Source organism: Myxocyprinus asiaticus, chromosome 9, assembly GCF_019703515.2.
Source record: "Myxocyprinus asiaticus isolate MX2 ecotype Aquarium Trade chromosome 9, UBuf_Myxa_2, whole genome shotgun sequence".
Taxonomy (NCBI): Eukaryota; Metazoa; Chordata; class Actinopteri; order Cypriniformes; family Catostomidae; genus Myxocyprinus; species Myxocyprinus asiaticus.
In genome coordinates, this window is record NC_059352.1 from 32,338,609 (window position 1) to 32,362,261 (window position 23,653).

The window sequence follows — 23,653 nt, forward strand, 5'->3', positions numbered from 1 at the left end:
ACTGCTGCCACACGATTGGCTGATTAGGTAATCACATGGACAGGGGTGGACTGGGAAGAAAATTCGGCCTGGGATTTTACATAGAAACTGGCCCAAAAGGGGTGGGGGGATTGCTGTCCTTTTCTGCATATCGCTGCTCCCTTATGCATATTGTGGCGCGTTCTGCATAACGCGGCAGCCCATGCGGCCCCATTTCGTGGCCGGCCCACTGGGAAAAGTCCCGGTTGTCCCAATGGCCAGTCCGCTCTGCACATGGATGATTGTTGGTGCTAGACGGGCTGGTTTGAGTATTTCTGTAACTGCTGATCTCCTGGGATTTTCACACACAACAGTCTCTAGAAATTACTCAGAATGGTGCAAAAAACAAAAAACATCCAGTGAGCAGCTGTTCTGTGGACGGAAATGCCTTGTTGATGAAATAGGTCAACAGAGAATGGCCAGACTGGTTTGAACTGACAAAGTCTACGGTAACTTAGATAATCGCTCTGTAAAATTGTGGTGAACAGAATAGCATCTCAGAATGCTATTCTGTGATGCGGGTTGGTGCTCTTTTGGCGGCACGAGGAGGACCTACACAATATTAGTCAGGTGGTTTTAATGTTGTGGCTGATCGATGTATATTCCGTCTTTTCACGGTGCTTGAAATAATCAGCACTTGTACTGAAAAGACAAAGAATGAAGGATTCTTACCCTGCTTTTTCATTTGTTTTTGATGTTTTATTATGCAACTTTTTAAAACCGTTTTTAGGTCTTTGTGTGTGTGTGTGTGTGTGTGTGTGTAAGTGTGTGTGTGTGTGTGTGTGTGTGTGTGTGTGCATACAGTACAAAAACAAAATCTATTAATAATCTATCTAGTAACAGTGTATGTAGGGATAGTTATATGTACAGTTCAAATTATCTTTGAATTATTGCACAAGGGTACATGATCTGCTGTTAAGATGACTACACAGGTTTGTGTGATCTGTCTACAATTATAATAAATTGATTTTTGTATCATTTCTGAAATTAAAAAGACATTGGTATTCTCTTCAAGTTTGTTTTAGACTTTTTCAAAAGTTCCATCCTTAGTTTGAAGTGCATCTGTTCACTAACAATAATCTACCACTGTTTATTGTGTTGTCTGTTGTTTGTTTATTTGATGTCCTTTAAAGGATTATGAATTATTCATACTAATTTAATATTTATCTTGGTTGCCTATTTAAAGGTAAGAGTATTTATTTCACTGCCTGCTCTTTTACACTTTGAAATGACTTTGAAAGTTTTGATTTCCTGAAGGACACTTCACAGAGCATGCAAAGAGCAGCTAGATCTGTCCCTTATCACTATGCACTACAGAATAGCTTCAGTGCTTCAAATCTCAGTCTGAAGGTGTCATTGTTTCAGTATCTATAGCTGTCAATTCTGGTGAAGTATTTATTCACAACAGCTTGATTTACATCATTTTAATGCAAATCAGAATCTCATTATGCACTTTAGAACATTATAATTCCTTCATAAATGTTATAATATGAAGCAGAAATACAATCTCACTATACTTGCAGTAAAAGCACTGTACAGTTTATCTACCCAAAGGAGAGCACAGATGTTCAGTAATTATCTCGAAAAACAGTTTGGTGAAAGACAAAAAATCGCACAGAGACGCAAACATGTAAACACAAATTTAGCTAAAAACTACTGATTTCCTGTTGTCTGTGCTTAAAACTGTTGATGTCAATGATGCAGTTTTTATTAACAGATGATAGGTTCATTTCCTTTGGCATTATACATTTGGATGCCAGAAATATCTAAGGCTGCATATTGTCAGGGATTTTGAAAAACGATATAAAAAGGTTGGTTAAAAAAACTGTACTGAGATTGCTTTTTAATTACATGCCTTAAGTGTTATACAGAATTGAAAGGTCATCTAACACGTAATTTTAAAAAATGGCTTCTTTGACATGGCAAAAGAAGTTAGACTGTGCTTATTTTTTGTCCTGTGAACTCTGATAAAATTTCCAGCCTGAAAGTGTGTTAAAGGAATAGTTGTCTCTTCTGCGGAACACTAAAGGAAATGGCTCATAATGACTCAGGCACAGGTCAGCCAGAAAACCAATATAAGTTTATTAAGAAACAAACTAACAGACACTGCAACAGGGGTGTATTCCAGAAAGCAGGTTATGCGACATACCTGGGTAAGTTTACAGATAAGTTAACGGATAAGGTAACTTTCAGGGTATGTTAGTAGCCATAGCAACTTACTCTCTGAACGTAACCTGCTCAAGAGAAGGTTATGTTCCAGAGTTAGTTTATTTCAGGTAGATGTTAGTATGTTTCAGCGGCTTTCAGCGCATGCGTGCCCTTTTAATAGCGGCACAGTGGGCGAGAAAGTTCAGATTACGCACAATATTATACTTTTAAAGCAATATTACGGTAAACTGCAATCTTTACTTTACCTCACAAATCTTCTTTACTCCAGCATTTCCAGTCTCACACCGCAGATTTGCATTCAAAAGTGAATAAACTGTGTACATTGTGCTTTAACTTTTAATGGGAAGGTTTTAATACTGTAATATAACGCAGAACACATTGGAAAGTCCCCCACACTTTTCACTGTGAAGACAGGGCTTTATGTATTTATATTTAGCCCTTCTAATAAATAATTTTTATTCTATAAATTTCATAGAATAAAATTATTATAGCACCCACATTCTATTTACAGTTCTTTCAGTCAATTAATATTAATGTTATTTATAAAATGACATTCCATAGTATCAATATGTAGTTAATGTCTGCCAATTAAAAGCTTAAGCAATTAATCATTCGTTATTCTTCTTCACTAACTAGATAATATGTGATTATTTCACAGACCACAGATTAGAGATTGTATTTCTTATCACTTTAATTCATGTAGGCTACGGTACATATCAGAATCAGAATAAGAATCAGAATGAGCTTTATTGCCAAGTATGCATACACATACAAGGAATTTGTCTCGGTGACAGGAGCTTCCAGTGTACAACAATAAAAAAACAATACAAAAACAGCAGCAGGACATAGATAATAATAAAAAATAAAAAATAATTATACACATACGTACAGACACACACATACATACATACACACATACACATGGGTAGTGCAAATCTAATACAATCTGTTATGTACAGTGTAAATACAAATCTGTTATGTACAGTGCAATTTTTTTTGTTGTTTTTTTCAAAGGAATGAAATGGCAGAATAGGTTGGATGTGTTGGATAAATATAAGAAAGACTAAACTGTGTATTGCACATAGTTATTGCTCAATGGGGCAATTTAACTGTTCATGAGATGGATAGCCTGAGGGAAAAAACTGTTCCTGTGCCTAACAGTTCTGGTGCTCAGAGCTCTGAAGCGTCTGCCAGAAGGCAACAGTTCAAAAAGGTAGTGGGCAGGGTGAGTGGGGTCCAGAGTGATATTTCCAGCCTTTTCCTCACTACAATAATCCTCTCAGCAGTCCGAACTGTCCTTTGTAGTCTTCTGATGTCTGATTTCATAGCTGAACCAAACCAGACAGTTATTGAAGTGCAGAGGACAGACTCAATGACTGCTGAGTAGAACTGTATCAGCAACGCCTGTGGCTGGTTGAATTTCCTCAGCTGGCGAAGGAAGTACAACCTCTGCTGGGCCTTTTTCATAATGGAGTCAATGTGGGTCTCCCACTTCAGGTCCTGTGAGATGGTAGTGCCCAGGAACCTGAATGACTCCACTGCTGCCACAGTGCTGTTTAGAATGGTGAGGGGGGACAGTGTTGGGGTGTTCCTCCTAAAGTCCACAATCATCTCCACCGTTTCAGCTCAAGGTTGTTTTGACTGCACCAGACAGCCAGCTGTTTAACCTCCTTTCTGTATGCAGACTCATTGTCATCTCAGATGAGGCCGATGACAGTGGTGTCATCTGCAAACTTCAGGAGCTTGACAGAGGGGTCCTTGGCGATGCAGTCATTGGTGTAGAGGAGAAGAGTAGTGGGGAGAGCACACATCCCTGGGGGGCACCAGTGCTGATTGTACAGGTGCTGGAAGTGAGTTTCCCCTGTCTCACAAGCTGCTGCCTGTCCATCAGAAAGCTGGTTATCCACTGACAGATAGACATGGGAACAGAGAGTTGGTGTAATTTATTCTGGAGTATAGCTGGGATGATGGTGTTAAAAGCTGAAGTGAAGTCCACAAAAAAGATCCTTGCATATGTCCCTGGTCTGTCCAGATGTTGCAGGATATGATGCAATCCCACGTTGACTGCATCATCCACAGACCGGTTTGCTCGATAAGCAAATTGAAGGGCATCTAGAAAGGGTCCAGTGATGTTCTTCAGGTGGGCCAACACCAGTCTCTCAAATAATTTCATGACCACAGATGTCAGGGCGACAGGTCTGTAGACATTAAGTCCTGTGATTTTTGGTTTCTTTGGGATGGGGATGGTAGTGGAACGTTTGAAGCAGCATGGGACTTCACACTGTTCCAGTGATCTATTCAAGATCTGTGTGAAGATGGGGGCCAGCTGGTTAGCACAGGATCTAAGACATGCAGGTGAAACGCCATCTGGGCCCTGTGCTTTCCTTATCCTTTGTTGTCGAAAGATGCGGCTCACATCATCTTCACAGATCTAAAGTGCAGGTTGAGTAGCAGGAGGGGGGAGGAGGGGGTTGCAGGAGGTGTTGGTGTTTGTGTGAAGTGAAGGTCAGAGTGGGTGTGGGGTGTGAGATTGGGCTTTCAAATCTACAGTAGAACACATTCAGGTCATCAGCCAGTTGTTGGACCACCACAGGGTTGGGGGCAGGAGTCCTGTAATTCGTAAGCTGTTTCATGCCACTCCACACTGATGCAGGGTCGTTAGCTGAAAACTTGTTTTTCAGCTTCTCAGAGTATCTTCTTTTAGCCACACTGATTCCCTTATTAAGTGTGTTCCTGGCCTGATTGTACAAGACTTTATCCACAATTCTGTAAGCATCCTCTTTGGCCTGACGAAGCTGCCTGAGTTCCACTGTAAACCATGGTTTGTCATTGTTAAATGTTAAATAAGTCCTAGTAGGACTGCACATATCCTCACAAAAACTGATATATGATGTAACAGTATCTGTGAGCTCATCCAGATTGGTGTCTGCAGCCTCAAAAACACTCCAATCAGTGCAGTCAAAGCAGGCTTGTAGTTCCAGCTCTGCTTCATTGGTCCATCTCTTTACAGTCCTTAATACAGGCTTAGCAGATTTTAATTCCTGTTTGTAGGTTGGAAGAAGATGAACAAGACAGTGATCAGATAGTCCCAAAGCTGCTCTAGGAACAGAGCGATATGCATCCTTTATTGTTGTGTAGCAGTGGTCCAGTATATTTCTGTCTCTGGTTAGGCATGTAATGTGCTGTTTGTATTTGGGCAGTTCACGTGTGAGGTTTGCTTTGTTGTTTTGTTAGTTTGCTTTGTTACTGTTTGGTCACTATAACTGAGTCTGGGTATTGTTGTTCCATGTCTGTGATTTGATCAGCCAGCTGTTGCAGAGCGGCATTCAAACACGCATTTGGTGCGATATACACACTCACCAAAATAAATGAGGAAAACTCCCGCACCGAGTAGAAAGGCTTACAGTCAATAAAGAGTGCTTCCAAATTAGGACAGCACATCTTCTTTAACGTTGTTACATCAGTACACCAACTTTCATTGATGTAAAAGCATGTTCCACCACCTCTCGTTTTGGCGGTGGAACATGTCTGGAAATGCACACATTTCCAGACTTGTACATTACTCTATTATCTGAAAATATAAATGAGACATGCTGTCATTTAGAGTCACCCACAGTGCCCTCATTTAGCTGGTGGTCAGGTGATTCAATGTAAAGAAGTATCTTTCTGATGCTCAGCCTCCTCTACTCCATCAGAAACTGTACATGGTCCATCTCTAAATTACATTTTTGTTCTGCATTTCAATAGGGACCTTTTACAACTTCCTATTAACAATGCTGAGATCATGAACATCTATAATGTATAGTCACACACACGATCTTCAATTAAAACAACATAATTTCATTCCGCACCAAGTTGGTGGAGGCAGATGGACCCTACTGTACATGACAACACAACATGACAAGTTTTAATGCCACATCAAATGAGAAAAGAACACAATGGACATGTAACTCCTATCACTGTCCACCTCTGTTACAGCAGATCTTCATCTTATAATACACATGAATAATCATGTGTGGTCTGCTAAAAAACATTACATTAAATCAATGGAAAATGATGACAAATGTGGGAGATCCTACAATTGAAAGAGGGTCTATTAATACAATGAGACCATCAGCAACTGTGGGAAATTAAAGGTGATTTGATTCTAAGTTTTTAGAAACCCCAACTGGGTACATCAAATGGTATTAAAAAGAAAGGAAATACATTCAGTTCACATGATAGTAAAATAGATTTAGCATGCACAGATCATGGTAAATACCATTAAAATTAATCTTAAAATAAAATATATATAAAACCTATAGCCTATTATCATAATATTAATAGAATATTTATACTTATAATGAAGTTCAATGCAAACAAATAACGTAACGGTCGACCTATTAAACATTAATGTAGGCGAGAGAGGTCTAAAATTAATGTTGAATTAAGCTTTTATATGTACGGTAGAACTTTATAGTTTTATTAATTTTAAAAATTCACGCAATGATTCAGTATAATTTCTGTCAAGCAAACTCTCAGTCCTAAACCAATGTAGCTCCTATCACTATTACGAGTGAAGATGAATTAATGCCCGTTTGCAGACTTCATGTTCTGTTTCACTGAATGGCACGCCTTTCTTCTTAGCGTCTGTTTCCATGGTGACTCGTGGATTCGGCGATCTGTTGAGAATGCCTTTCTGAGTTCACCGTGAACGCGCACAAACTCTTGGTTGAGTGAACTAACCCCGCGGAGGTGTTCTGGAACCAACATACACAGAGTAAGCAAAGAATGTGTTAATCAACCGAGAGTTCAGGGTATATGTGACGGTAAGTTAACCCTGCTTTCTGGAATACACCCCAGGAATCTAACAAGATGGTTAGAAAAGCAGTGAAAGTCAACAAACCAACTAGGAACAGAATAATGATGAACAAATGAACGATTCCAAAAAAACACACACACAGTTTACATAGGGAATATTAGATGGAAGAAATCAAGTAGCTAATGCTAGGGGAAGATGCCAGGAATAATGAGCAGGAGACAGGGCAAACGAGGGGGCGGGGCCAATGCACCAGACAGAGGAGCACATGGTGACGAGACACAAACAGAAGCCATGTTTTCAAACAAAAACAAACCAAAGACCAGTAGCATAGCCAAGGATGGGCCGGGGTGGGCCTAGGCCGACCCATATTATAACCAGGCCCACCCAGAATATTAGAGATTATTTTTTGACTCCAAATATATATTTATAAAACCATTTAAAAATGCATAAATTTAGCCCATCCATTTTTATTGAGGCCCACCCAAAGGTAATTTACTGGCTACACCCTTGCCAAAGACATAAGCAAAACCAAAAGGCAAATTGAGATGACAGGATCCTGACACTAAAATGTAAACCAGAAACCAAACCGAGGTGGCAGGATCCTGACACATATTTGCTAAATTTTTATACAGTATATTGTGTCTGGTTCCAGCTTCCATATCACATAACATTTTGCTTACCATGTATTTGTCATGAATATCAAATTATAGATTACATCACTGGTCAGTCTAAAGGTGGTCGCACACCGGACGAGAAGCGCCATGCCACGTGCGTAGCGGCTAGGACGTGGCACAGGTATCAAACACGGCACATCGATGCGGTTCACGTGGCAGACAGTACACACAAAAGTTAGCAAGGTTTTCCCCTTTTTTAAGAATGAATAAGGCTAGAATAAATAATATATGTCCATTGATAATGATTTGGGTCTAATTTAATGGAGAATATTTCGAGTTGTGCTTCGTGGCACGGCAGAAATTTGTGCAGCCTCTGGAGTTCTAGGTGGGTGCCACCGACAGACGCCGAGTGGCGGCAGCAGTGTGCGTACCTTCATTGAAAGCAATTGTTTTGAATTTTAGAACGCGCCATGCCATTCGCCAGATGCGTACACATTAAGACTTGATATAAAAAGGTTGGTTAAAAAAACACTACTGAGATTGCTTTTTAATTATGTGCCTTAAGTGTTATACAGAATTGAAAGGTCATCTAACACTTAATTTTAAAAAATGGCTTCTTTGACTTGGCAAAAGAAGTTAGACTGTGCTTATTTTTTGTCCTGTGAGCTCTGATAAAATTTCCAGCCTGAAAGCATGTTAAAGGAATAGTTGTCTCTTCTGCGGAACACTAAAGGAAATAATTTGATGAATGCCCCATTGGAGGAATTCAATATAATGGCTCAAAGCACCCAAAATTGTCATAGAAGTGAGACTTATGCTTCAGATTACAAGACTTCTGAAAGCACACGTTCACTATGTATGGTGAACAGACCATAATTTAGTTGTTATTCACTCTCAAATCAAACCATTCATAAATTCAAAAAACAGCAATGAACTCAAATATAGCTGCTATGTTGATAACTTAAAATAATTGGTTCATGCGTGTCCCATGACCAAACATCATGGCTTTATGTCATTGGTTCTTGCAACATGACGTCATCATGTATATGAAGAGATGCATGGACTACTTTTGGGTGCTTTATTAAGCATTAAAGTGAGACACTTTACTGCCATTTTATTGAATTCAGCCAAAGGGGCATTCAATCAATTATTTCTTTTGATATACCACAGAAGAAAGTCATTCTGTAAATGATTACAGAATTCTCCTTTTTGGGTAAACTATTCATTTAAATTGAGAATAGATGGTGGACCTTAAACACCTGTAAGTAGAAAGCCAGTTATGAAGAAAAGCTTCAGCTTTAAAGACATGTCCATGCAAGTAGATCACAGATATTCATTTATCAGGGGGGGTTATCATCTTTAAAAAGAGACAAAATGTGGTGATGTATCTGCTTCTTAACAACATCAGGCAACAATATGTGACCTCTAATTTAAGGTCAATTTCTCAATGATTCGTGTCACTTTTTTTCCTTTTTTTTTTTTTTTACCAGGTCTACCTTTGATATTTTCTCTAAATGTTATTTTTCTGCATGTCTCTGACCTTAAGGTTTATGTCCAAGTCACATGTAGTGAATGACACACAGAGGCTTCTGAGGAAAAAGCAAAACACCTTAGGGGGACATACAGGTGCATCTCAATAAATTAGAATGTCATGGAAAAGTTCATTTATTTCAGTAATTCAACTCAAATTGTGAAACTCGTGTATTAAATAAATTCAATGCACACAGACGGAAGTAGTTTAAGTCTTTGGTTCTTTTAATTGTGATGATTTTGGCTCACATTTAACAAAAACCCACCAATTCACTATCTCAAAAAATTAGAATACATCATAAGACCAATAAAAAAAACATTTTTAGTGAATTGTTGGCCTTCTGGAAAGTATGTTCATTTACTGTATATGTACTCAATACTTGGTAGGGGCTCCTTTTGCTTTAATTACTGCCTCAATTCGGCGTGGCATGGAGGTGATCAGTTTGTGGCACTGCTGAGGTGGTATGGAAGCCCAGGTTTCTTTGACAGTGGCCTTCAGCTCATCTGCATTTTTTGGTCTCTTGTTTCTCATTTTCCTCTTGACAATACCCCATAGATTCTCTATGGGGTTCAGGTCTGGTGAGTTTGCTGGCCAGTCAAGCACACCAACACCATGGTCATTTAACCAACTTTTGGTGCTTTTGGCAGTGTGGGCAGGTGCCAAATCCTGCTGGAAAATGAAATCAGCATCTTTCAGCAGAAGGAAGCATGAAGTGCTCCAAAATTTCTTGGTAAACGGGTGCAGTGACTTTGGTTTTCAAAAAACACAATGGACCAACACCAGCAGATGACATTGCACCCCAAATCATCACAGACTGTGGAAACTTAACACTGGACTTCAAACAACTTGGGCTATGAGCTTCTCCACCCTTCCTCCAGACTCTAGGACCTTGGTTTCCAAATGAAATACAAAACTTGCTCTCATCTGAAAAGAGGACTTTGGAACACTGGGCAACAGTCCAGTTCTTCTTCTCCTTAGCCCAGGTAAGATGCCTCTGACGTTGTCTGTGGTTCAGGAGTGGCTTAACAAGAGGAATACAACAACTGTAGCCAAATTCCTTGACATGTCTGTGTGTGGTGGCTCTTGATGCCTTGACCCCAGCCTCAGTCCATTCCTTGTGAAGTTCACCCAAATTCTTGAATCGATTTTGCTTGACAATCATAAGGCTGCAGTTCTCTCGGTTGGTTGTGCATCTTTTTCTTCCACACTTTTTCCTTCCACTCAACTTTCTGTTAACATGCTTGGATACAGCACTCTGTGAACAGCCAGCTTCTTTGGCAATGAATGTTTGTGGCTTACCCTCCTTGTGAAGGGTGTCAATGATTGTCTTCTGGACAACTGTCAGATCAGCAGTCTTCCCCATGATTGTGTAGCCTAGTGAACCAAACTGAGAGACCATTTTGAAGGCTCAGGAAACCTTTGCAGGTGTTTTGAGTTGATTAGCTGATTGGCATGCCACCATATTCTAATTTTTTGAGATAGTGAATTGGTGGGTTTTTGTTAAATGTGAGCCAAAATCATCACAATTAAAAGAACCAAAGACTTAAACTATTTCAGTCTGTGTGCATTGAATTTATTTAATACACGAGTTTCACAATTTGAGTTGAATTACTGAAATAAATGAACTTTTCCACGACATTCTAATTTATTGAGATGCACCTGTATACATTGTATACAGAGCGTGAGCAAATTGACATACAAAACACCAGTAGGACGGAACATAACTTGGTTAAAGGTAAGTTTATGATGCAAATGTGGAACAGCAGATAAAGGGTTGAAGTATTTTTGTGTTTTCAATGCTCTATATTGGCTGAATCTAATAATTATTTGTGTTAGTGTTATTATTGACTAAAACACATTTGCTGTTTGCAGATGCTTTTTGATGCATTCCCAGAGCTCATGCTTTACCTTAAAATGCACCACATTATGTGTTACATGATACAAGATGAGCAGAAGTGGGTTCACTTGTGTATACCACAGGAAGTAAAAAGGCCATACATTATAGTAAACAAGGTGAATCAAGGTGACCACAGCAACTGGAAACTAAAAACTTTTTATCTTGGGTCTGCATGGTCTCTTTGACAATTCTCAGTTTACGGAATGGAAATTACATGGGTGGTTCTGGAAAGATGGGTCATGTACCTTAGCCCTCTTTAACCCTTAAATGCATGGGTGTTTCACCAAATATTATTACATACATGGGTCTTTAGAGACCCGGCACATAAAGTATATCTATCACAAATAGATCTACAAAATGCCCAGATAGTTTCAAATTGTAAAAACCTTTTCAAGACAATTAGAAAAGAATATATGTTTATATGTTGACGTTTTATTTTTCATTTATCAAAGAGATGATGCAACAATTATAGAACAGGATTCATTACTTCAACACTGAAATTTCATGAGAGTCACACACATATTGAGCTAACACATAATGTACACATAAACAACACATATTTATTCAGGCACTTTCTGAGTCCAAATAGACGCACAACTTACACAATTTCAGTAGTACACCCAAATGACAATAGTAAAATCATACTGTTCATGTGTTACACTTGCTATAGTTTACTTCCACATTGCTTCTTCATCACATACCAATGTCAAATGTAAATCAAGTCAATCACCGAAACAACAGCGCCACATTGAGTAAGAAATAGCATGTATAATATGTATGTGTACATGCATATGGAATACTGAAAATTCACCACTGTCACACAGAAAAACAATGTGATATAGTAGTCATTTGTATGAAAATAGTACTCATTTGTCTTGTAATAAACAAAGAAATATATATCATGTGATAGTAAACTTATACAGTTGTGCTCAAAAGTTTGCATATCCTGGCAGAAATTGTGAAATTTTGGCATTGATTTTGAAAATATGACTGATCATGCAAAAAAACTGTCTTTTATTTAAGGATAGTGATCATATGAAGCCATTTATTATCACATAGTTGTTTGTCTCCTTTTTAAATCATAATGATAACAGAAATCACCCAAATGGCCCTGATCAAAAGTTTACATACCCTTGAATGTTTGGCCTTGTTACAGACACACAAGGTGACACACACAGGTTTAAATGGCAATTAAACGTTAATTTCCCACACCTGTGGCTTTTTAAATTGCAATTAGTGTCTGTGTATAAATAGTCAATGAGTTTGTTAGCTCTCATGTGGATGCACTGAGCAGGCTAGATACTGAGCCATGGGGAACAGAAAAGAACTGTCAAAAGACCTGCGTAACAAGGTAATGGAATTTATAAAGATAGAAAAGGATATAAAAAGATATCCAAAGCCTTGAAAATGCCAGTCAGTACTGTTCAGTCACTTATTAAGAAGTGGAAAATTCGGGGATCTCTTGATACCAAGCCAAGGTCAGGTAGACCAAGAAAAATTTCAGCCACAACTGCCAGAAGAATTGTTCGGGATACAAAGAAAAACCCACAGGTAACCTCAGGAGAAATACAGGCTGCTCTGGAAAAAGACGGTGGAGACGGTTTAGGAGTTATAATTAAGTTTATGGACATCTTAAATATAAGAGGAAATGTAGTAGGGAATAATTTGTGCCTCTGTTACCATGGGACTCTCTGTTGATATGGCAAAATGTTACTTAATAAGCAATCATATAGTATTTCACACATGGAGAAAGCTCTACAGCAGATTTAGCCTTTTTTAAGACTCAAGGACCCCTAGTACTTTACTAGATGAGCAACATAGTCAACACATTTTTAGCAGCTATACAAAACCTTAAGAGTATTGAGGTTAAAGGTGACGTGTTTAATTCTTGCACTAACAATGGCACCAAACAGAATAGAGCGCAGTAACGTCTACTTCTTAATCAGCCTTCACTTCGGACATATTTTTCCCATTCATTGTTTCCATATTGTAAAATGTTCTTCAAAACAGAGTTCTAAGCCTTGAACCAAACCAACCATCTCGGAGATGAATCAAGACATTTTATTTGAAGCAAAAAATATTTAACATTCATAAGAAAAAGACCATGTATTAATGTCTTTTATGAGCCAATGAACTCACCCAATAAAGCACTGCAAATGATGTAACTGAAAGGTACAGTAAAAAGTATCCACATATAATCACTGATTATAAGAATAAAATGCCATATATTTGCATAAGTTTATTGAAAATTATTGAAACACTTATATAAATAAACATACAAGAGACCAACCAATCAACTCAGTTTCAAATCGATACAATACAGGCAAAACATTTTTAGCTAGCCAGCACTCCAGCACTTTATTTTAAGAAACACCTATTAAAAAAAATTGTCCATTCATTCCAAATGTATTTATTTATGCAAAATAAATGACTGAATCTGATCTGTCAGTAACTTGTGTTACACTTCCCTCCTCTCATTCCAAATACCGTTGTTTTCTTCCGTAGAACACAAAAGTTATTTTCTTATTAAAATGGTTAGGTTTAGGGTTTGGGTAAGGGGTTAGACTTTATGGTTAGGTTAAGCTTTGTGTTAGGGGTTAAACTTCATTGTTCATTGGTTCGTTTACTTTCTCTATGGGAGTAAATGTCACACATTTTTGTATGTTACAGCTCGTACAATTTACTTGTTAATTACTTGTCGAGATACCGGGTTGGGCAGTAACTGCTGAGCTCTTTTGTTTCGATAGCCATTTCCATGTCAACAATGACTTCTCTGATTGGTGGCCCACTCTTCAGTATTATGGGTTGTGTCAACACACTCTCACGGCGAAATCGTCAGGATTCATACAACTTTTCTAAAGTTGGCTAATTCGTATGATATCGTGTGACTGCACTCGTTTTAATTCCTTCGACTTTCACTACAGCCAGTGACGTCGCTGGACATCGTTTCCATCTAATACGCGACAATTACTTGCTTTTGTCACACACAACAGCTTCCTATCATGTTTACACACTCTACTTTGTAGTTTAGATAAGGGGTTTGGGTAAGGGCATACTATTAATAAGTATGTCCTAAACGTCTCATGCGCGGAACACACGCTTACTTCCGCATTAGACATCCGGGAAGTAGCATGTGATGAAGTCGTACCAGTTTATGCGAACAACATCGTGCGAGACCATATGAAATAGCCAACTCGTAAATTATGTACGACTTTTCATAATATCGGACATGTTGTGTAGTTCTTCACTGGAATTCAACAATTAAATGATTGAAATCACACTTATGGTTTCTACCTAAGCATATTATTACTTAACCTCTGAGCCAGGGGTGTAGATTCCCCTGCTTTACAATACAAACCCCCCTCCCCCCAATGTTCAAACCAAATCTATGGCCTTGCTCTGAGCTCATGATATGTCTGTCTTGGAAGGTTTATATCTATTCACTAAATATAAATTTGTCCACTGAGACAATTAATGCACTTTTACTACTCTTGCGCTCTATAGTACAAAATAATGAGTTGTTAAAAGGGTTTCCTAAACACTCTGATTGTCTTCCATTGGTCGAACAGGTAGAACTCCTCCAACTCGCAAAATGATAATGCAGGAAATCGGTGTGTAATGCTGCCTTAATGTGCTATCAGAATGATCAGAAATAAGACATTCCCACTCAGAAATTGCACGTGAACAACTCCTCAAGCTGTGATTACGAGGAGTCGTAAACTTTTAACAAGGCGGAGGAGTAAAGTTTCTGTAGTGAACGACAGATTTTTAATAATTTTTCTAAATACAGCTAATTGTTAGCGCTTGCCGTTTCGGTCATATTCATTTATGTATATCAGCAACCATTTGATGCATGTTATATATTTTTACACCGTAAAATGGCTTGTATTTGACCAAACTGCATTATCATCAGCAAGCTAACTGAGTAATTTGTGTTATGGTGTCTAAATAAAAGCTCCTCAAGAAAAATGTATGACTATGTTCTTTCAGACAAAAAAGCATTTGAACACGACATACTCGTAATTACCACTTCAGAAGTAGGATAATTCCAATAGCACATGAAGTCAGCATTATTTCTGAATGTTTTTCCACCCATATTCAAACACAATATGTGGAATAATTTTCAAGACCCTGAAATGCACACGTATTGCCTATGTATTTCCTCTAAAATCTCAGTGGCTACGTAAACTTCCGGTGTAGCATTCTCTGATAGCAAGCTATGGTAGTAGCAAACTCTTCATATTTCGATTAACTATCGATCACAACTAATTATATTATAGTATATACTGTATACATACTGTAATTATTAACTATAGTAAACATAACATTTTAGTATATTATATTAAAACTTAACATTTTATTGATGAGTTCCAGAAGCTTTAAACACAGATGCCAGTCTCACAGTGTGATTGACATCGTTCACTGTAATCCATGGAAGATCTTGCAAACAGCGAGTGTAAAAAGTCATGCTGACAGCACTCACTGAAACAGTAGACAAAGATTGCTTCTGGCACTGCACCGGAAGTTGCGGTGGCCACTGAGGCTAAAAGCGGTAGACTGTCCATAGAGTCTATTGACCTTGTTGTACCTTTGACAACACATCCCAGAAACATTTTTTCAAAGAAGCAATTGAAAAAAAAGTTTTGGTCCAAGTTTTAGTCTCAGTACTGTTATAGGTAGGGTTAGTTTTAGGGTTTGGGTTATGAGTATATAAATATATTAAGTACTAAAATGTTTCCAAAAATCAGACGCACTGTGCATTTCCTGTCACATCCATTTAAAGAAGTGAAGGAAAATCTGATGTGCTGTGCCTTTAATATAACATCCATTCAATGTGCAGCACTCGAAGTGAGCTGATAAGCACTGGTACCCTGTCCCGCCAATAATGTGAAAAACGTCACAGTACCTGCAGCTATTCTTGCATACCGGCAGTGTCCTTTCGGCCCCAGAAACCTCCTGTCGCGAATGTTTTGAGAAATGTTCAAGCAAACAGTACATTTTTGAAAAGGTTTACATTTGGGGAAATGAACTTACAAATGGCTTACTTATATTTGTCTCTGCATATTAAACTGGGATATGAGAAATTATTTTAACATCGAAAAAATCACTTAAATCCAAATTATAATTGTGTGTAATTTAACATTTTCTAACAATGTAAAGCAGAAGTTCCAAAATAACTGCCACAATAAAAAATTAAGCACAGTGACAATACTCAGTGCTTACTTCAAAAGACACAATATATACACCGCTTAATATTTCAGTGGACCACATAAATGAAATTAGGTTACAACTAAACATAATTACATCTGTTATATGTCAAGTAGAATGCTCATTATTTAGAGATGATGAGTACATAATGTAAAGACACACACACACAGACAATATGTTAATCTGATGTTTTGTCACTGTTTTTAATTAATCTCTCTACACACTATTGTCTCTTTAATCTCTTTAAAATCATAGGTACAGCAATAAAGTACAACATTGTGTTAATGACAGGTAGCTGATGTGTTTGGGCATTGTTATCTGTCAGCACGTACAATATTTACTGAGCTGCTCAAAAATTCTTGACTTGCCTCTAAACTGTTCAGTCGGACTGTCAGTCACTCTTTTGTGCTCTGTATTCCCATGTTTTTTCATAAGCCTACGTGTATCTTCTAAGTATCTTCCAACTTGTCCAAGAAAAAATTCAATCCTGGCACTCAAGCCTTCACTGATTTAGACCTGCACTACTATGAGCCGTCACTATGACAATGTCTTTGGCACTCTGCGGTGAGTCAGAGGGACACACTTGCCTCTGTGGTGCTTGGGTTGACCTGAAAGTGGTTTTGCATAGGCTGGATAGCTATGATAAACTGACCCTTAAAGGTCTTGCTCAGAATAATATAGAGGAAAGGGTTGATACAGCTGTTAGCATAGCCCATACTACTGGCAATGTGATAGACATTATAAAATGAGGCAGTGGGTTTCTGTATTCCCAGATGGACAAGCTGGAGGATGTAGTATGGAGCCCAACAGATGAAGAAGGCCAAACAGATGGCCACAGCCATGCGGGTCACGCTCTTATTGCGTACCTGTTGGTTCCTCGGGGATAGAGGAGCCACCATGGTGGACATGTGCTTTAAGATTTTGAAAAACACCACAAAGATAACAATGAGTGGAAGGGCAAATGCTAGCACAAACTGATAGATTGGGAACTAGCATATATTGGTGGATGGATTTGGTAGCAGGAGAGCACATCCCACCCAACCGTTGTGAAGAGGCATGAGGCCAGTGTACATTAGGACAGGCGTGATGGAGAGAAGAGAGAGCATCCACACCATCCCCACCATAGTGCCAGCGACACAGGGTGTGCGGACATGGTTGAAGCGGAAGGGGTGGACGGTGGCCACATAACGGTCCAGGGTCATAGCTGTAAGGATGTAGGTGCTCACTGTCTGGCTGTTTGAATCTAAAACAGAGATGACTTTGCACATGGTGGCCCCAAAACACCAAGATCCATTGCCCAGGAGCTGATGGATGAGAAAGTGCATACCCAGGAGGAAGAGCAAATCCACAATAGAGAGATTAAATATTAAATTGTCAGGTATTGTCTTTTTAGCCTAGCACTTTTTCTTTTTAATGATAGTGTAGATGACAACAGAGTTGCCAATGATGCCCAAGACGCATATGGTCCCAAAAATACTGAGCAAGATGGCATTTCCATACTGATCCCTCATGGTCACTAAGCACACAATGATGCACATAAAAATAAGATCTGATATATGTATAAATATACAAGTTATATTTATTAAGATCAATATATACATTGCAAAATAATTATTTAATATGTTCCACAAATAATAAAAATAATAATAACAATTATCATAATTATTACTAACATTATTATTATATTAATATAATAATTATATGTATGTATATTAATAATAATAATAATAATAATAATAAATAGTATGATCATTGTTGTTGTTCTTGTTGTTATAAAAATAAAATAATAGTCTTGTTTTGTTGTTGTTATTAGTGTTATTATTATTATTATTAGTAGTAGTAGTAGTAGTATAGGCTACATGTGATGAGTACACATTTCCTCGTTGGTGAAAAAAAAGCATAAAATATCAGTCCTGTTTCATAGCTGTAACGCTGAGAAACAAAGTGAATTTGCTATCCACCGAACTGTATTTGATTCTTTGCAATATCTGCCTACCTTGTAAATGTTCCGACGAGTTAAACAAAGGCACAGTTGAGTTTTTAGACGAGTCTTCCGAAATATCCATGAAGACAATTGTGACAGAAACATCTCTGTAGATTACAGCAGATCGAACAAAGCAGCTAAAAACTGTTAGTCTGGCACTGAAAGTCACACATACAGCAGCGTCTCACACTTACTACTTATCTAGTGCTACTCAAACAGTAAACATGACATAGCTGTGCGCAATGAACAAATGCAAAACGGAAGAATAATCCAGGGCTTTACAAATGTACTTCAAGATGAAAACACGGAAAACTTGTTTGAAGCGCTTGAGACTACTTGAGACGAAGAGCAGGCAGCATCCACAGCCAAGTGTCTGGAGTCTCTGCAGAGATGAACACTAACTGACTGTCCTTGGACAACAGCTGATACCTGTTATAAATGGAAACTGCGCCTCTTCCCATCAGTGCATGCAGTGTTCATATTTATTTAAAAGTTTGCAGTTGTTAAAATAGTGATGCAAGGTTTGAACGTCTTTGTGTGTCCTAACCACTGCAGCAAACTAACAATTGCAACTGTACTGCATTTAAGCGTTGTTGTTGGTGATCATTGGTCTGTTTCGCAGTGTAACATAATAGCTATTCTCTATAGCTCACTTTGAGAACTGCCACTAGACAGACTAGTGATCTCTAATTTTAATAGAAATCCCTTATTTACATATAGGCCAAGATTAAATATATTGCTTTATATTTAAAATTTAGGTTTACATTTAGATTTAATTGGTAGCTTATTTAAAAAATAATAATAATATTATCCCTAAACATATAGAAAGTTTGACCAAGACAATATTCACAATATTTTTTAGCGTGTTTTGGTATTTTAATGAAGTTCTATTATTTAAATATAACTACTTTTTAATTATTTTAAGTAATCTTGAGGCTCCATTGAACGTTTGCTGAGGTCCCGGTCTCCTGGTAGAGAACCACAACATTATTCCAATGTTCCTGTTATAGCTCTGAAAATGTATAATCTGCATTCCTCTTGTATGAATGTGTATTCTCCTTATTTTTTCACGTTGTTTATTTTTAGTTATATATTTAACTTCTGTAAATGTTAATAATTGTCCTGAAAATGTTTATGCATAAATAAGGCTGAGAGTGCAGCCTGTCCAGTATTATGCAGTATTTTCTTCCTTTAGCCACTAGATGTCGCTCCGCTCATGTGTGTGCGTAATGCTGCATTATACTGACGGAGAGCTGGAACGACCACATCTCTCCTGTTTCATGCCAATCTCTATTACAGTTTGAAAGTCTGTTGAGATGAAAAGGTTTAGATGACAAGAAACGCATCGTAGAATAACATCTCTGAGTCCGCTGTCGATTTGTGTAGTTGCATTTTAACTATTCTGTGTGCGAAGTTTATATTTGGACCTTTCCCAGCTTTGCGGAGGAAGCGGAAATTAACAGCCAGCTTGCTTTTCCCAGAGCTGCTTCGGAGTCGGAAAAATGAACTGAAACAGGGCAAAAGAGAGACAGTCGTGTAACATTTTACAGTTGTAAAAATGCCGAATTTCGAAATAATTTAATAATAAGCTTTTTTTTTTCTTTTTCTTTTTTTTTTTTTTTTTTTTTCTTTTTTTGCTGTGTAAAGAGGATTGGAGACAGAGATTATATGTGGGTAAGTGTTTGCATTATCTAATCAGCAGATGGAAAGATACATGTAAGAAAAAAACTGCTTGACTCGTTTCAGTTGAACAGCTATCGAGCGGTTGCTGGATAGAAAAAAATGTAGCTGTCGAGAAAAAGGAGATACAACTGTGGCGAAAGGAGAACATTTCTGTTCTGGGGTTGTTGATGAGTGATCCTTTAGGCTGAAAAGTTTAGAAAACAAAGGATCCGACCATCACAACCTATTCTTCATCAAATGAATCCATTCCTTTAACGCTAAATATTTAGGCTATAGTTAGTATTACAGCAGTACCCCATCTACACTGCAAACGAGCGAAATGTCAAACTACAATGTTCCTATTCTACTACAGTGTACGCTACAAGCAAGCTACATGACCAACCAGCAAACGGGGCCCACTGCACATTTGAGTCCGCAGTTCACTTTGAGTTGTATTGCAAACTTCTGAACTACCATGCCTGCAGTGTCGACAGCATACTTGATTATAATGCGAGCGTTCTAGTGTATCGCGTCGCCTAGCGGTGTTGTGCCGTTCTCACCGATCGTGCAGTAATGCGGTCTTGCGTATACTCCGTTTGACCACCTATTTTTTCTAAGGATTTTGCGTATGCTTACCTAAAATGAACGAAGATACGGATCAAAGGCCTCCAGAACAACGAGCTGGCTTTTAACCCGTAACTTTTCAAAATACTAACTATATAAGGCCGTTTAGTGTATTTTTACAAACAAAAAAACAATTTTTTTTTTTTTTCACCTTTTACTTTGAAAGGGATTCTCCCTTCAAGCATTGAGCGGTGGAACCCGCTGACCTTAAAGGTGCTATATGTAATATATTTACTGTACTAAATCATAAAATGACCATAATATATAATTAGAGAATTAGGAAACATGCTAAGTTGAAATACTGGCTGATACCAATGCTACAGCCAGTATATTCTATTTTGAAGTTTCCATTCTGGGCCGGAATTTCTGTTTATGTTTTGGCCTGTGTGATCCCGCCACTGCCCACTCACTAATAGTCTTTCGACACCACTGGGTTGCCAGATTTAAACAAGTTTGCAGGCAAACAACACTGTAGTGATGGGAAGATCGGATCATTTTACTGACTTGAACCTTTGAGTCTCGTTCAGCAAAATGAATGAATCTTTATTCAAATCATTTCGTTCATTCGAGCAGAATTAAATTAAAAGGTTACATTTTCAATAGCCAAATCCCCCCCAACACATCTACTTACGCAAACTTTGATTATAGTCCCAATAAGGAAAAATTGATAATGCAGCCAAGGACAAATTATGAGAAACAGAAAGATTAGTTCACCTCTGGAATCTTCTGGTCCGAGTCGTTTGTTCTTTTGTCACTGCATAGCGTATACGGCTGTCACGTGACAAAAGAACGAACGACTCGGACCAGAAGACTCGAGAGGTGAACTAATCATTTCTGTTTCCTGTGTGAGCAATGCATAGCGTATACGGCTGTCACGTGACAAAAGAACGAACGACTCGGACCAAAAGACTCGAGAGGTGAACTAATCATTTCCGTTTCCTGTGTGAGCAATGCATAGCGTATACGGCTGTCACGTGACAAAAGAACGAACGACTCGGACCAGAAGACTCGAGAGGTGAACTAATCATTTCTGTTTCCCGTACAGCACCTATGCGGTTTTGACATAACATACGAATGGAGGTTGCGCAATGCACATGCGCGGCCAACACAAAATGAACGAATCACTCTCTGAGACTACTCGTTTTTCTGAGTCACATAAAAGATTCGTTCAAAATGAACGAATCGTTCATGAACGACCCATCACTACAACACTGCGTGCTGCAGCCATGGAAGCCAGCAAACAAACTGGATCAGAGATAACATATTCCACCTGACCTAAAAAGCCTCGCCATCTGTCTAAAAACCACCATGACCAGAGGTGTAGTAAAACAAGGATAAATATTGGAGATGCCTTTGGAAGATGGAGAGAGCTTAAAGCCCAGAAATCCTTTAAAACTGATGCTGACTTGGCTAATTTGCATGTCAATATTCTGGCAACCCGCATGAGCTTCGAGTCTGGGGCGGGGCAGACAACTCTCCAAAATTTTGAATTTGGACTGCAGTACCCATTTCAAATGCTTGTTGTCAATCTTACATATAGCACGTTTAAGGCATGGGCAAGATACACACTACTGACTCTGCTTATAATCAAATCAGAAGATTTGTTTCAGCATCCCGTATGGGATCTTTTCCAACCAATCATATTTTCTGTTTCAGAAAGGAGTCAAATATACTTTGCTCTTAAACTTAAACTTGTTTAACATGTTTAATTTATAAATGTAAACAGTAATTATGCTTTTAAACCGGGAAAATATTGACAGCACCAGTGCTAGATTTTGATGATCTTCGCAGATGCTGAAGTTAACCGAGTTGTCCTGTAATTATATCAAATGTCATTTTATACAGTGTCATTTCTCTTATCAGATAAATTCAATGTACTTTTATGTTTCTTAGTGGGAATAAAAACATTTCACAACGAAACAGAGAACAAATCACAGTGTGGTACACAAATAAAACTTGTAAATGTACACTGGCAGCCAAAAGTTTGGAATAATGTACAGATTTTGCTGTTTCAGAAGGAAATTGGTACTTTAATTCACCAAAGTGGCATTCAACTGATCACAAAGTATAGTTAGGACATTACTGATTTAAAAAAACAGCACCATCACTATTTGAAAAAAGTCATTTTTTATCAAATCTAGACAGGCCCCATTTCCAGCAGCCATCACTCCAACATCTTATCCTTAAGTAATCATGCTAAATTGCTAATTTGGTACTAGAAAATCACTTGCCATTATATCAAACATGGCTGAAAGCTGTTTGGTTTGTTAAATGAAGCTTAACATTGTCTTTGTGTTTGTTTTTGAGTTGCCACACTGTGTAATAGACTGGCATGTCTTAAGGCCAATATTAGGTCAAAAATGGCAAAAAAGAAACTCTAGAAACTCATCAGTCAATCATTGTTTTGAGGAATGAAGGCTATACAATGCTTGAAATTGCCAAAAAAACTCAAGATTTCATACAAAGGTGTACACTGCAGTCTTCAAAGACAAAGGACAACTGGCTCTAACAAGGACAGAAAGAGATGTGGAAGGCCAGATGTACAACTAAACAAGAGGATAGGTACACCAGAGTCTCTAGTTTGAGAAATAGATGCCTCCCATGTACTCAGCTGACAGCTTCATCTGCTCAACACCAGTTTCATGTACAACAGTAAAGAGAAGACTCGGGTGCAGGCCTTATGGGAAGAATTGCTAAGAAAAAGCCACTTTTGAAACAGAAAAACATAAAGAAAAGTTTAGAGTGGGCAAAGAAACACAGACATTGGACAACAGATAATTGGAAAAGAGTGTAATGGAGCTTAACCCCACCAAGCTTTTGTGGGATCAGCTAGACTGTAAGGTGCGTAAGAAGTGCCCAACAAGACAGCCTCATCAATGGCAAGTGCTACAGGAAGCATGGGGTGAAATGTCACCTGAATATCTGGATAAACTGACAGCTAGAATGCCAAAGATCTGCAAAGCTGGCATTGCTGCACGTGGAGGATATTTTGATGAGAACTCTTTGAAGTAGTTTAAGAAGTTCTGAATATTTTTTTCAAATTGCAATACTCATTTTTCACGTTATTAATGTCCTGACCGTACATTGTGATCAGTTGAATTCCACTTTGGATATAGATATAGATATAGTTAACTTGTAATAACAT

At 38.1% G+C, this 23,653-nt stretch overlaps 1 protein-coding gene and 1 pseudogene across 1 annotated transcript in view; one reads left to right on the top strand and one right to left on the bottom strand.

The window, feature by feature from the left end:
- Nucleotides 1–16,762: 16,762 nt before the first annotated feature.
- On the bottom strand, nucleotides 16,763–18,304 carry LOC127445672 (melanin-concentrating hormone receptor 1-like; annotated as a pseudogene).
- A 1,168-nt stretch (nucleotides 18,305–19,472) lies between these two features.
- LOC127446600 (growth factor receptor-bound protein 2-like) overlaps nucleotides 19,473–23,653 on the top strand; it is a 50,027-nt gene continuing 45,846 nt past the window's right edge. Inside the window, exon 1 of the mRNA XM_051707649.1 lies at nucleotides 19,473–19,896. The gene's annotated coding sequence lies outside the window, so the exon portion shown is untranslated. The remainder of the gene's footprint in view (nucleotides 19,897–23,653) is intronic.